Genomic DNA, 12,952 nt, shown 5'->3' on the forward strand with positions numbered 1-12,952 from the left:
GTTCAGCTACTGAAGACATCGGCTCTAATCTAGTGGAGTAATAACATGTTCAGCTACTGAAGACATCGGCTCTAATCTAGTGGACTAATAACATGTTCAGCTACTGAAGACATCGGCTCTAATCTAGTGGAGTAATAACATGTTCAGCTACTGAAGACATCGGCTCGAATCCAAGGTTGTGCCTTTTCGATTTTGAGAAAATTAACAACCAAGGAAGAATTTTTCACTTCTCTCTGACTTCTCAGATAGAAGGACTGTCTTAACTTGCATAAAAAGTTTGGATGGAAACCTGGTTAGACACCAAAAAGTTATTTTGGGTAACTTTACAAAATGTGGACAAAACAAAATACCATAGACAACGTGGGATCTTTCTGTAAAATAAATGATGACAGAAATGGAGGTGGAAATGACTTTATGCACATATATTCATATAATAATCACCATATGGAAATAAACTTGGAGACATGTGATGCACTATATATCCTAAAGTATGTGGACATCCCTTCAAATGAGTGGATTCAGCTATTTCAGCCACATCCGTTGATGATATGTGTGTAAAATCGAGCAGAGTGCCATGCAATCTCCATAGACAAACACATTGGTAGTAGAATGGCCTTACTGAAGAGCTCAGTGGGTTTCAACATGGCACCTGTCCATAGTATGCCACCTTTCTAACCAGTCAGTTCATTATCAAATATCTGCCCTGCTAGAGCTTCCCCGGTCAACTGGAGGTGCTCTATACATACTAGATATTCATAGTCCAACCGCCATTTTGGATTCTTCCAATAACTTTATAGTGTTTTTTTTAATACATTTGATCTTTTTGGGGGCTCCCGAGTGGCCTAAGGCACTACATCTCAGTGCAAGAGGCGTCACCATAAACCCTGGTTCGATTCCAGGCTGTATCACAACCGGTCGTGATTGGGAGTCCCATAAGGGTGGTGCACAATTGTCCCAGCATCTTCCGGGTTCGGCCGGGGTAGACCGTCATTGTAAATAAGAATTTGTTCTTAACTGACTTGCCTAGTTCACTATGGATCTACAAACAGGTTAGCTTCTTTAAAGCATTTGAAGTGTGTTCTGTGTTACTTCTTTGTCTATCCACAGTGCCATCCGTTTTGTCACCAAAGCCCCATATACAACCCACCACTGCGACCTGTATGCTCTCGTTGGCTGGCCTTCACTTCATAATCATCGCCAAACACATTGGCTCCAGGTCATCTACAAGACCCTGCTAGGTAAAGTCCCCCCTTATCTCCACTCACTGGTCACCATAGCAGCACCCACCTGTAGCACGCGCTCCAGCAGGTATATCTCTCTGGTCACCCCTAAAGCCAACTCCTCCTTTGGTCGTCTCTCCTTCCAGTTCTCTGCTGCCAATGACTGGAACGAACTACAAAAATCTCTGAAACTGGAAACACTTATCTCCCTCACTAGCTTTAAGCACCAGCTGTCAGAGCAGCTCCCAGATTACTGCACCTGTACATAGCCCATCTATAATTTAGCCCAAACTACTACCTCTTCCCCTACTGTATTTATTTATTTTATTTATTTTGCTCCTTTGCACCATATTATTTAGATTTGAACTTTGAACTTTCTTCAAACTACAAATCTACCATTCCAGTGTTTTTCTTGCTATACTTTATTTACTTTGCCACCATGGCATTTTTTTGCCTTTACCTCCCTTATCTCACATCATTTGCTCACATTGTATATAGTCTTATTTTTTTCTACTGTATTATTGACTGTATGTTGTTTACTCCATGTGTAACTCTGTGTTGTTGTATGTTGTCGAACTGCTTTGCTTTATCTTGGCCAGGTCGCAGTTGTAAATGAGAACTTGTTCTCAACTTGCCTACCTGGTTAAATAAAGGTGAAATAAAAAAAAACAAAAAAAAAATTTGTGTATTCTGTGTAATTCCTTCCTCTTTTCCAATACTAACTGAATGGAGAATGTCTGGTGTCATTTTGTCTTGTTGTTGTATGTGAGAATATAAGTTGTTTCTTAGGGGAAGGGAACTGTTTATTTTGTATTCTGTATATTGGAACAAAATTCAACTTCAGTTGAAGAACTGGGATGAGCTACAAATCTCATTGTGGTGTAGGACACATGTTATAAAGATGGTTAAAGCTCCTAAAATGAATGAAGACACATGATGTAAAGATGGTTACAGCTCCTAAACTGAATGACGACCACATGATATAAAGATGGTTAAAGCTCCTAAACTGAATGACGGACACATGTTATAAAGATGGTTAAAGCTCCTAAACTGAATGACGACCACATGTTATAAAGATGGTTACAGCTCCTAAACTGAATGACGGACACATGTTATAAAGATGGTTAAAGCTCCTAAACTGAATGACGACCACATGTTATAAAGATGGTTACAGCTCCTAAACTGAATGAAGGACACATGTTATAAAGATGGTTACAGCTCCTAAACTGAATGACGACCACATGATATAAAGATGGTTACAGCTCCTAAACTGAATGATGACCACATGTTATAAAGATGGTTACAGCTCCTAAACTGAATGATGACCACATGTTATAAAGATGGTTAAAGCTCCTAAACTGAATGACGACCACATGTTATAAAGATGGTTACAGCTCCTAAACTGAATGTAGACCACATGTTATAAAGATGGTTACAGCTCCTAAACTGAATGATGACCACATGTTATAAAGATGGTTAAAGCTCCTAAACTGAATGACGACCACATGTTATAAAGATGGTTACAGCTCCTAAACTGAATGTAGACCACATGTTATAAAGATGGTTACAGCTCCTAAACTGAATGACGTCATCAGCATGTTTCCAATGTCCATACCTGCCTACACCTTTAACACCACAGACAAAATTATTAATCTGGACTATTAAAAGGACCAGGATGAACCAAGCTAGTTTACAGACAAACACTTAGAAGGAGGATTAAAGCTCCCTAACATGTAATTATATCAAGAAGACTTTATAACTGCCCTGATATGCTCTTTATTGACAACTCTATTAGGCCAACTTGGGTCGACATGGAAGAAGAACTTAATGCCCCATTTGGAGCATCATATTATCTGAACACTTAAATGTGGGACTGCAGAATCCCATCATGTCCCAAACTAAGAAATATGGAGTCAGATAAATAAGAGACGGACATATTCACCTTTCCTGACAAGCTCTGCTTCGTTATAGAACAACCATGAATACACATTAGGAGGAAAGGTGGTTGTCTGGAAAGAGTGGGAGAGGTTTTGTTTTAGCCTCAACACTGATACATTTCACTTCTGCTTTTAGTGTCAACTTGAATTAGAGTGTGGCTGTGGAAGACTGGTCCCTTGATGATGTCTGCAAGTGGCTGAGTACCAATGATCTCCATGATTCCATCCCATCATTCCAAGGTTCACAATCTGTCTGCAGAATGCCAACTCTATTCAACTGTCCACTTTGCAACGAGCCTCCTTTCTCTGTGTCCAGACTACTCACACATATTGTCCTCTATCACCAGCACGAACCACATGTTGTAATGACCTGTGGAGTTAATGGGTGTGGGGAAAACAAATAGATGTTTCAGCATCTATCAGTCACACATCTACCAAAACCACAGAGAGATTTTAAGAGCCAACTTAGATGAGAATTGCCCTCATGATGAATTTGAGACTGGGACTGATCCCATTGAAGATGACATGAGCGATGTAGAGAGTCTGCCAGAGGCTGAATATGTTCAAGCCACAGAGATCAACACTGAGCAGCTAATTGAAGGTCTCTAAAACAATATCTGTCTTTTTATTTAGTAAATCAGGAAAGAACACTGCATCCCAGCTACGGTACAGAATAACATTGTTGAGGACCTCAGAACCATTTTGGATGCGTTTATGACCCACTACAGTGATCCCCTCAGGTTTCATCTGACAAATAAATATGGTTGAACATGACGATCTCAGGGACTTGCTTAACAACTCTGCAGTATTTGAGGAATGCATTAGATGCATAAGCTCTGAGTGGATGCTGGAGCATTACTGTGTGAAAGAATTGGACATGGTCAGGACAATTGAAGTACCACTGAGCAACAAAGAAGGTTATAAAACAAGGTCATTTCAATACAGCTACATGGCCCCCAGGCTATATGAATATAAAGAGACATGAGACAAAACAACCATAATGAATCAGATTACATGGCCCCCAGGCTATATGAATATAAAGAGACATGAGACAAAACAACCATAATGAATCAGATTACATGGCCCCCAGGCTATATGAATATAAAGACATGAGACAAAACAATCATAATGAATCAGATTACATGGAGAGGAGGGACCTGATCCTAGATCATAATGAATCAGATTACATGGAGAGGGGGGACCTGATCCTAGATCATAATGAATCAGATTACATGGAGAGGGGGACCTGATCCTAGATTATAATGAATCAGATTACATGGAGAGGAGGACCTGATCCTAGATCATAATGAATCAGATTACATGGAGAGGAGGACCTGATCCTAGATCATAATGAATCAGATTACATGGAGAGGGGGGGACCTGATCCTAGATCATAATGAATCAGATTACATGGAGAGGGGGGACCTGATCCTAGATCATAATGAATCAGATTACATGGAGAGGAGGACCTGATCCTAGATCACAATGAATCAGATTACATGGAGAGGGGGGACCTGATCCTAGATCATAATGAATCAGATTACAAGGAGAGGGGGACCTGATCCTAGATCATAATGAATCAGATTACATGGAGAGGGGGGACCTGATCCTAGATCATAATGAATCAGATTACATGGAGAGGGGGGACCTGATCCTAGATCACAATGGATCAGATTACATGGAGAGGGGGGACCTGATCCTAGATCATAATGAATCAGATTACATGGAGAGGGGGGACCTGATCCTAGATCATAATGAATCAGATTACATGGAGAGGGGGACCTGATCCTAGATCATAATGAATCAGATTACATGGAGAGGGGGACCTGATCCTAGATCATAATGAATCAGATTACATGGAGAGGGGGGGACCTGATCCTAGATCATAATGAATCAGATTACATGGAGAGGAGGGACCTGATCCTAGATCATAATGAATCAGATTACATGGAGAGGAGGGACCTGATCCTAGATCATAATGAATCAGATTACATGGAGAGGGGGGGACCTGATCCTAGATCATAATGAATCAGATTACATGGAGAGGAGGGACCTGATCCTAGATCATAATGAATCAGATTACATGGAGAGGAGGGACCTGATCCTAGATCATAATGAATCAGATTAACTGGAGAGGAGGGACCTGATCCTAGATCATAATGAATCAGATTACATGGAGAGGGGGGGACCTGATCCTAGATCATAATGAATCAGATTACATGGAGAGGAGGGACCTGATCCTAGATCATAATGAATCAGATTACATGGAGAGGGGGGACCTGATCCTAGATCATAATGAATCAGATTACATGGAGAGGGGGGACCTGATCCTAGATCATAATGAATCAGATTACATAGACAGGGGGAGCTGATCCTGGTTCAGCACTCCTCCTTTGAGACACTGCCTTTATGAATAAGGAATGCTGTTGTAAAGTCTAGTTACAGCAGGTGTTTACTGCCATCTAGTGGAAGATACCAATAAAACACTTTATTATCAGGGTGGGGAGACGGCTGAGTGCAGGATCCATGGTGAGATGACAAAAGAGGAAAACACACTATATGGAGAGAAGTACAAATAAAGTATTTCTGAACAATAAAGGACAGAGTAAGATAATGAATACCTGGAATTACATATTATTACTAGTTAGTAGATCTCTTCTGTCATCATTATTTACCCATACACCGGTGACGTCAGAAGGGACGTGATTTCCTCATATGAAAGTGAAAGTAACTGTGGTTACAAAATGTAGCGCACATTTCTCAGCAACATTAGAAGCAGGATAAATGTGTTGATTTGAAGGACAGACTGACAGACTCTGGTAAGTCTTGGCTACATATAACTATTATAAAGTTAGGTCGTAGTCAGACATTCAATAGACAGAGTAACCTTGAGATATGATTCTTTATCATGCTGACCAACCTGGGCCCGTTTTCCACGATGGAATTTAGGCTTAACGCTGGAAACGCATAAGAAGTGGTAAACGATAATTAACAAAATACAAAGTTGAGTAAACGCTATTTTACAAATAAAAAGGTGCGTAAGCGCGTTTACGTGGGTTTACCCTCCACCACATCCCCGTTGATGTGGTGTGCAGCGTAGAGTGTATAGTCATTTAGTCTCTATAGACCAGGTGGCCAGTTGGTGAGAAACTGTTCAGATGGGGTGGTTTAGACCACTGCACCACCCAGGAAGTGACTGAAAGTAAATATGTTCTTTTGTACAGGATCCATTTTGAGACGACAGAGCAGAAAACACTATATGGACAATACTGACAAATAAAGTAAGTATTTATGAACAATAATTCATTCTAAATGACAGAGTATGTGAATGAATACTAGGAATGAGATATTACTAGTTAGAACTGCTACTTGAGCTGAGTTGCTGACAGACAGCAGTTTTCAAAGTGGAAACTAATCAGTAGGTCTACATGTTATCAGTAAAACGTCTGGTAAAGATGGTGGAGGAGCTTTTACATTATATGGTTTTATGTTTATCTCAGGGTTTCTCATCCTTTGGTTCTTATCCAGCACGTACACACCTTACAGGGGAAAAACACAACTAAACCTGATTTCGAGTAAATTATAAGTTTAGCTAAAATAATGTAAGAGAGATGTCTTGAAGAAGGACTATAACATTTTTTAAGCAAGATTCAGAACAATGTCACGTTACTGCTGTCTCATGTAACTGACTGTTAGCCCCACCCTCTGGTTACTGTTGTTATGTGAAGGGTGACACCTTGACTACAGTTGAAACTGACTGTTAGCTCCACCCTCTGGTTACTGTTGTTATGTGAAGAGTGACTCCTTGACTACAGTTGAAACTGACTGTTAGCCCCACCCTCTGGTTACTGTTGTTATATGAAGGGTGACACCTTGACTACAGTTGAAACTGACTGTTAGCTCCACCCTCTGGTTACTGTTGTTATGTGAAGGGTGACTCCTTGACTACAGTTGAAACTGACTGTTAGCCCCACCCTCTGGTTACTGTTGTTATATGAAGGGTGACACCTTGACTACAGTTGAAACTGACTGTTAGCCCCACCCTCTGGTTACTGTTGTTATGTGAAGGGTGACACCTTGACTACAGTTGAAACTGACTGTTAGCCCCACCCTCTGGTTACTGTTGTTATGTGAAGGGTGACACCTTGACTACAGTTGAAACTGACTGTTAGCCCCACCCTCTGGTTACTGTTGTTATGTGAAGGGTGACACCTTGACTACAGTTGAAACTGACTGTTAGCTCCACCCTCTGGTTACTGTTGTTATATGAAGGGTGACACCTTGACTACAGTTGAAACTGACTGTTAGCTCCACCCTCTGGTTACTGTTGTTATATGAAGAGTGACTCCTTGACTACAGTTGAAACTGACTGTTAGCTCCACCCTCTGGTTACTGTTGTTATATGAAGGGTGACTCCTTGACTACAGTTGAAACTGACTGTTAGCTCCACCCTCTGGTTACTGTTGTTATATGAAGGGTGACTCCTTGACTACAGTTGAAACTGACTGTTAGCTCCACCCTCTGGTTACTGTTGTTATATGAAGGGTGACTCCTTGACTACAGTTGAAACTGAATATAAGAAAGTATCTGTACAGGGTCATTTTGAGATGACAGAGCAGCTCATAGTTTAACCTCTAAACTGCAACTCAGTTTCCAAGTAAAGTGAGTATTTCAGGTCAATAATCTAGAATAAAGTAGAGGGAACATTTGGAATCCACTAAACTAGTGTAGGAGTGCTGCTGAGTCATTCCTACCATGTGGTGTCTTTTCTGTCCCCGGGAAAAATCAGTTCTTATTTAGTGTAAAATGTGGATTCAAAAAGGCTTTAAATATCAGGTGTCCTTTACCTTATAAACACCAAAATATGGATCCTGAAAGGGAATGTTATGCATTTTAACACTTTTTGTCAGAAGATGTAGGCGTTTTTGTCCCCAGGTGTTATTTATCAACTTCTACAATAAATATAAGCCATAAAATAACAAAATGTTAAACTGTTTCTTCATTATTTTATAGTCCTAGTTGAAGTCTCTTTCATCAATGACTTTTTTCATGATTATTGTATTTATCTATCCATAGGGGAAGCCTGGGCAACTGAAATGTCTGAGCTTTTTCAACAGTGTAACTATGAACATCTGTACCAAAACCAAATGAAGGGAGACATAGATATGATTAAAAAACAACTGTTGATGCGACATGAAAAAAAGATGGGTGGAGGAGATGAATCATCAACCCAAATTGAGAACCTTTTGTTTGATTCAGGGTGAATTGGTGTGTGAGAGATATATTATGTATAACCTACCTAAAAGCAAGAGATCTCTATGTGCACAGGGAAGATCAGGGATATTGTCTCTGTGTATTGAAACAGGTCAGATCAGGGATATTGCCTCTGCGTATTGAAACAGGTCAGATCAGGGATATTGTCTCTGCGTATTGAAACAGTTCAGATCAGGGATATTTCATCTGCGTATTGAAACAGTTCAGATCAGGGATATTGTCTCTGCGTATTGAAACAGTTCAGATCAGGGATATTTCCTCTGAGTATTGAAACAGGTCAGATCAGGGATATTGTCTCTGAGTATTGAAACAGGTCAGATCAGGGATATTGTCTCTGCGTATTGAAACAGGTTATTTCAGGGATATTGTCTCTGTGTATTGAAACAGGTACGATCATGGATATTGCCTCTGAGTATTGAAACAGGTAAGATCAGGGATATTTTCTCTGAGTATTGAAACAGGTAAGATCAGGGATATTTTCTCTGAGTATTGATACAGGTCAGTATTGTGGTGAAATGGAGGAAAGACTATGTAACTATTGTGACCTTAAAGAAATAGAGAATTAAACTGATTTAATCCTCTATTTCCTTTTCTACCATGACATACGCTTGCTCTTATTCCAGAAAGACCACCAGATATACCCTGGCAGTATGTGATGAGTGATGAGGAGAAATTGAAATGTTTTTTTTGTCCATTGTGTATTTCCGTTTGTGGAATATTTAGATAAATCCTGGAATATAAGAAAAATGTTTACCTATAATTAAATTGTAAAAATATTTAGCTTCTGCGTGGTAAATGGTACATGTGTATATAGATTGTGTATAGACTTGTCTCCCATATGAGTCTTCTATGTAGTAAATGGTATGTGTGTATATAGATTGTGTATAGACTTGTCTCCCATATGAATCTTCTATGTGGTAAATGGTATGTGTATATATAGATTGTGTATAGACTTGTCTCCCATATGAGTCTTCTATGTGGTAAATGGTATGTGTGTATATAGATTGTGTATAGACTTGTCTCCCATATGACTCATCTATGTGGTAAATGGTATGTGTATATAGATTGTGTATAGACTTGTCTCCCATATGACTCATCTATGTGGTAAATGGTACATGTGTATATAGATTGTGTATAGACTTGTCTCCCATATGAGTCTTCTATGTGGTAAATGGTACATGTGTATATATAGATTGTGTATAGACTTGTCTCCCATATGAATCTTCTATGTAGTAAATGGTATGTGTATATATAGATTGTGTATAGACTTGTCTCCCATATGAGTCTTCTATGTGGTAAATGGTATGTGTATATAGATTGTGTATAGACTTGTCTCCCATATGAGTCTTCTATGTGGTAAATGGTATGTGTATATAGATTGTGTATAGGCTTGTCTCCCATATGAGTCTTCTATGTGGTAAATGGTATGTGTATATATAGATTGTGTATAGACTTGTCTCCCATATGAGTCTTCTATGTGGTAAATGGTATGTGTATATATAGATTGTGTATAGACTTGTCTCCCATATGAATCTTCTATGTGGTAAATGGTATGTGTATATATAGATTGTGTATAGACTTGTCTCCCATATGAGTCTTCTATGTGGTAAATGGTATGTGTATATATAGATTGTGTATAGACTGTCTCCCATATTAATCTTCTCTTTGTGTCAGACTGGGTTCAAATTCCTTCTGTTTATTTTTTTCTGTATTTATTTATCTGTATATGTTATGTATGTATATATATACAGTATGTATATATGTATGTATGTGTATATATACAGTGTGTGTGTATGTGTGTATATTATTGTTCTGCTCTAGGGATATAATTATTGTTTGCATCACCTTATTTACTATTATGTATTGATTTTTACCTTACGTTGTTTTCATTCTTCATGTGATGCTCAATGCAGAGAGCACTGAAGAGGAATTATCATTTTATTACCACAGTCAATTATTGTAATGTTTGTTTATGTGGCAATTAACCCCATAAGGGATGGGTTGCCAGTTGGCGATTTGACACGGAAATAAAATATCATTCATTCATTTGTTCATTCATTTGTTCATTCATATTATTTAATTTAAGTTTTTCTGTGTCCCCCTAATATCACTTTCCACCCTGTTAGTTTGCTGTAATTCCTAGAGCAACACATAGAACACCAGCTTGTTTGTACGAATCTCAGCTTTCAATAGAGGTATCATAATAGTTTGTTGGCCAAACCGTTCAGACTCCACACATGATTTTGTGAGAAGACAGATTAGTCTGACAAACACCACTCTAGCTCTGACAACTAGATCATAATGAATCAGATTACATGGAGAGAGGGACCTGATCCTAGATCATAATGAATCAGATTACATGGAGAGGAGGGGGGACCTGATCCTAGATCATAATGAATCAGATTACATGGAGAGGGGGGACCTGATCCTATATCATAATGAATCAGATTACATGGAGAGGAGGACCTGATCCTAGATCATAATGAATCGGATTACATGAAGAGGAGGACCTGATCCTAGATCAGCTCTGAGACACTTCCTTTATGAATTAGGCCCCAGGAGTCACCAGGACCAACTTTAAATTGCTCTGGATAAGAGCGTCTGCTCAATGACTAAAATGTAAAATGAGTCACCAGGACAGGCATTGACAGGACGGTCACAGCCACACGTTCACTGGTGAGGTAGGACACAAGATAACTGTTAGATAGGAACAACAGTAATGATACATGGTTAGGTAGGACACAATATAACTGTTAGATAGGAACAACAGTAATGATACATGGTTAGGTAGGACACAATATAACTGTTAGATAGGAACAACAGTAATGATACATGGTTAGGTAGGACACAAGATAACTGTTAGATAGGAACAATAGTAATGATACATGGTTAGGTAGGACACAAGATAACTGTTAGATAGGAACAACAGTAATGATACATGGTTAGGTAGGACACAAGATAACTGTTAGATAGGAACAACAGTAATGATACATGGTTAGGTAGGACACAAGATAACTGTTAGATAGGAACAATAGTAATGATACATGGTTAGGTAGGACACAAGATAACTGTTAGATAGGAACAACAGTAATGATACATGGTTAGGTAGGACACAAGATAACTGTTAGATAGGAACAACAGTAATGATACATGGTTAGGTAGGACACAATATAACTGTTAGATAGGAACAACAGTAATGATACATGGTGAGGTAGGACACAAGATAACTGTTAGATAGGAACAACAGTAATGATACATGGTTAGGTAGGACACAAGATAACTGTTAGATAGGAACAACAGTAATGATACATGGTTAGGTAGGACACAAGATAACTGCTAGATAGGAACAACAGTAATGATACATGGTTAGGTAGGACACAAGATAACTGTTAGATAGGAACAACAGTAATGATACATGGTTAGATAGGACACAAGATAACTGTTAGATAGGAACAACAGTAATGATACATGGTGAGGTAGGACACAAGATAACTGTTAGATAGGAACAACAGTAATGATACATGGTTAGGTAGGACACAAGATAACTGTTAGATAGGAACAACAGTAATGATACATGGTTAGGTAGGACACAAGATAACTGATAGATAGGAACAACAGTAATGATACATGGTTAGATAGGACACAAGATAACTGTTAGATAGGAACAACAGTAATGATACATGGTGAGGTAGGACACAAGATAACTGTTAGATAGGAACAACAGTAATGATACATGGTTAGGTAGGACACAAGATAACTGTTAGATAGGAACAACAGTAATGATACATGGTTAGGTAGGACACAATATAACTGTTAGATAGGAACAACAGTAATGATACATGGTTAGGTAGGACACAATATAACTGTTAGATAGGAACAACAGTAATGATACATGGTGAGGTAGGACACAAGATAACTGTTAGATAGGAACAACAGTAATGATACATGGTTAGGTAGGACACAAGATAACTGTTAGATAGGAACAACAGTAATGATACATGGTTAGGTAGGACACAAGATAACTGTTAGATAGGAACAACAGTAATGATACATGGTTAGGTAGGACACAATATAACTGTTAGATAGGAACAACAGTAATGATACATGGTGAGGTAGGACACAAGATAACTGTTAGATAGGAACAACAGTAATGATACATGGTTAGGTAGGACACAAGATAACTGTTAGATAGGAACAACAGTAATGATACATGGTTAGGTAGGACACAAGATAACTGCTAGATAGGAACAACAGTAATGATACATGGTTAGGTAGGACACAAGATAACTGTTAGATAGGAACAACAGTAATGATACATGGTTAGATAGGACACAAGATAACTGTTAGATAGGAACAACAGTAATGATACATGGTGAGGTAGGACACAAGATAACTGTTAGATAGGAACAACAGTAATGATACATGGTTAGGTAGGACACAAGATAACTGTTAGATAGGAACAACAGTAATGATACATGGTTAGGTAGGACACAAGATAACTGATAGATAGGAACAACAGTA

The 12,952-nt window shown here is 38.7% G+C and overlaps 1 long non-coding RNA gene across 1 annotated transcript; it reads left to right on the forward strand.

Moving 5' to 3' along the window:
* The first annotated feature begins 5,455 nt into the window (after positions 1–5,455).
* LOC123741773 (uncharacterized) lies at positions 5,456–9,790 on the forward strand. The gene is made up of 3 exons (XR_014391450.1): positions 5,456–5,976; positions 6,382–6,438; positions 8,234–9,790. It is a non-coding gene; the product is annotated as an uncharacterized LOC123741773 (long non-coding RNA).
* Positions 9,791–12,952: the final 3,162 nt, after the last annotated feature.

This window comes from Salmo salar, unplaced genomic scaffold, assembly GCF_965601325.2.
Source record: "Salmo salar unplaced genomic scaffold, fSalSal1 ptg000468l, whole genome shotgun sequence".
Lineage (NCBI taxonomy): Eukaryota > Metazoa > Chordata > Actinopteri > Salmoniformes > Salmonidae > Salmo > Salmo salar.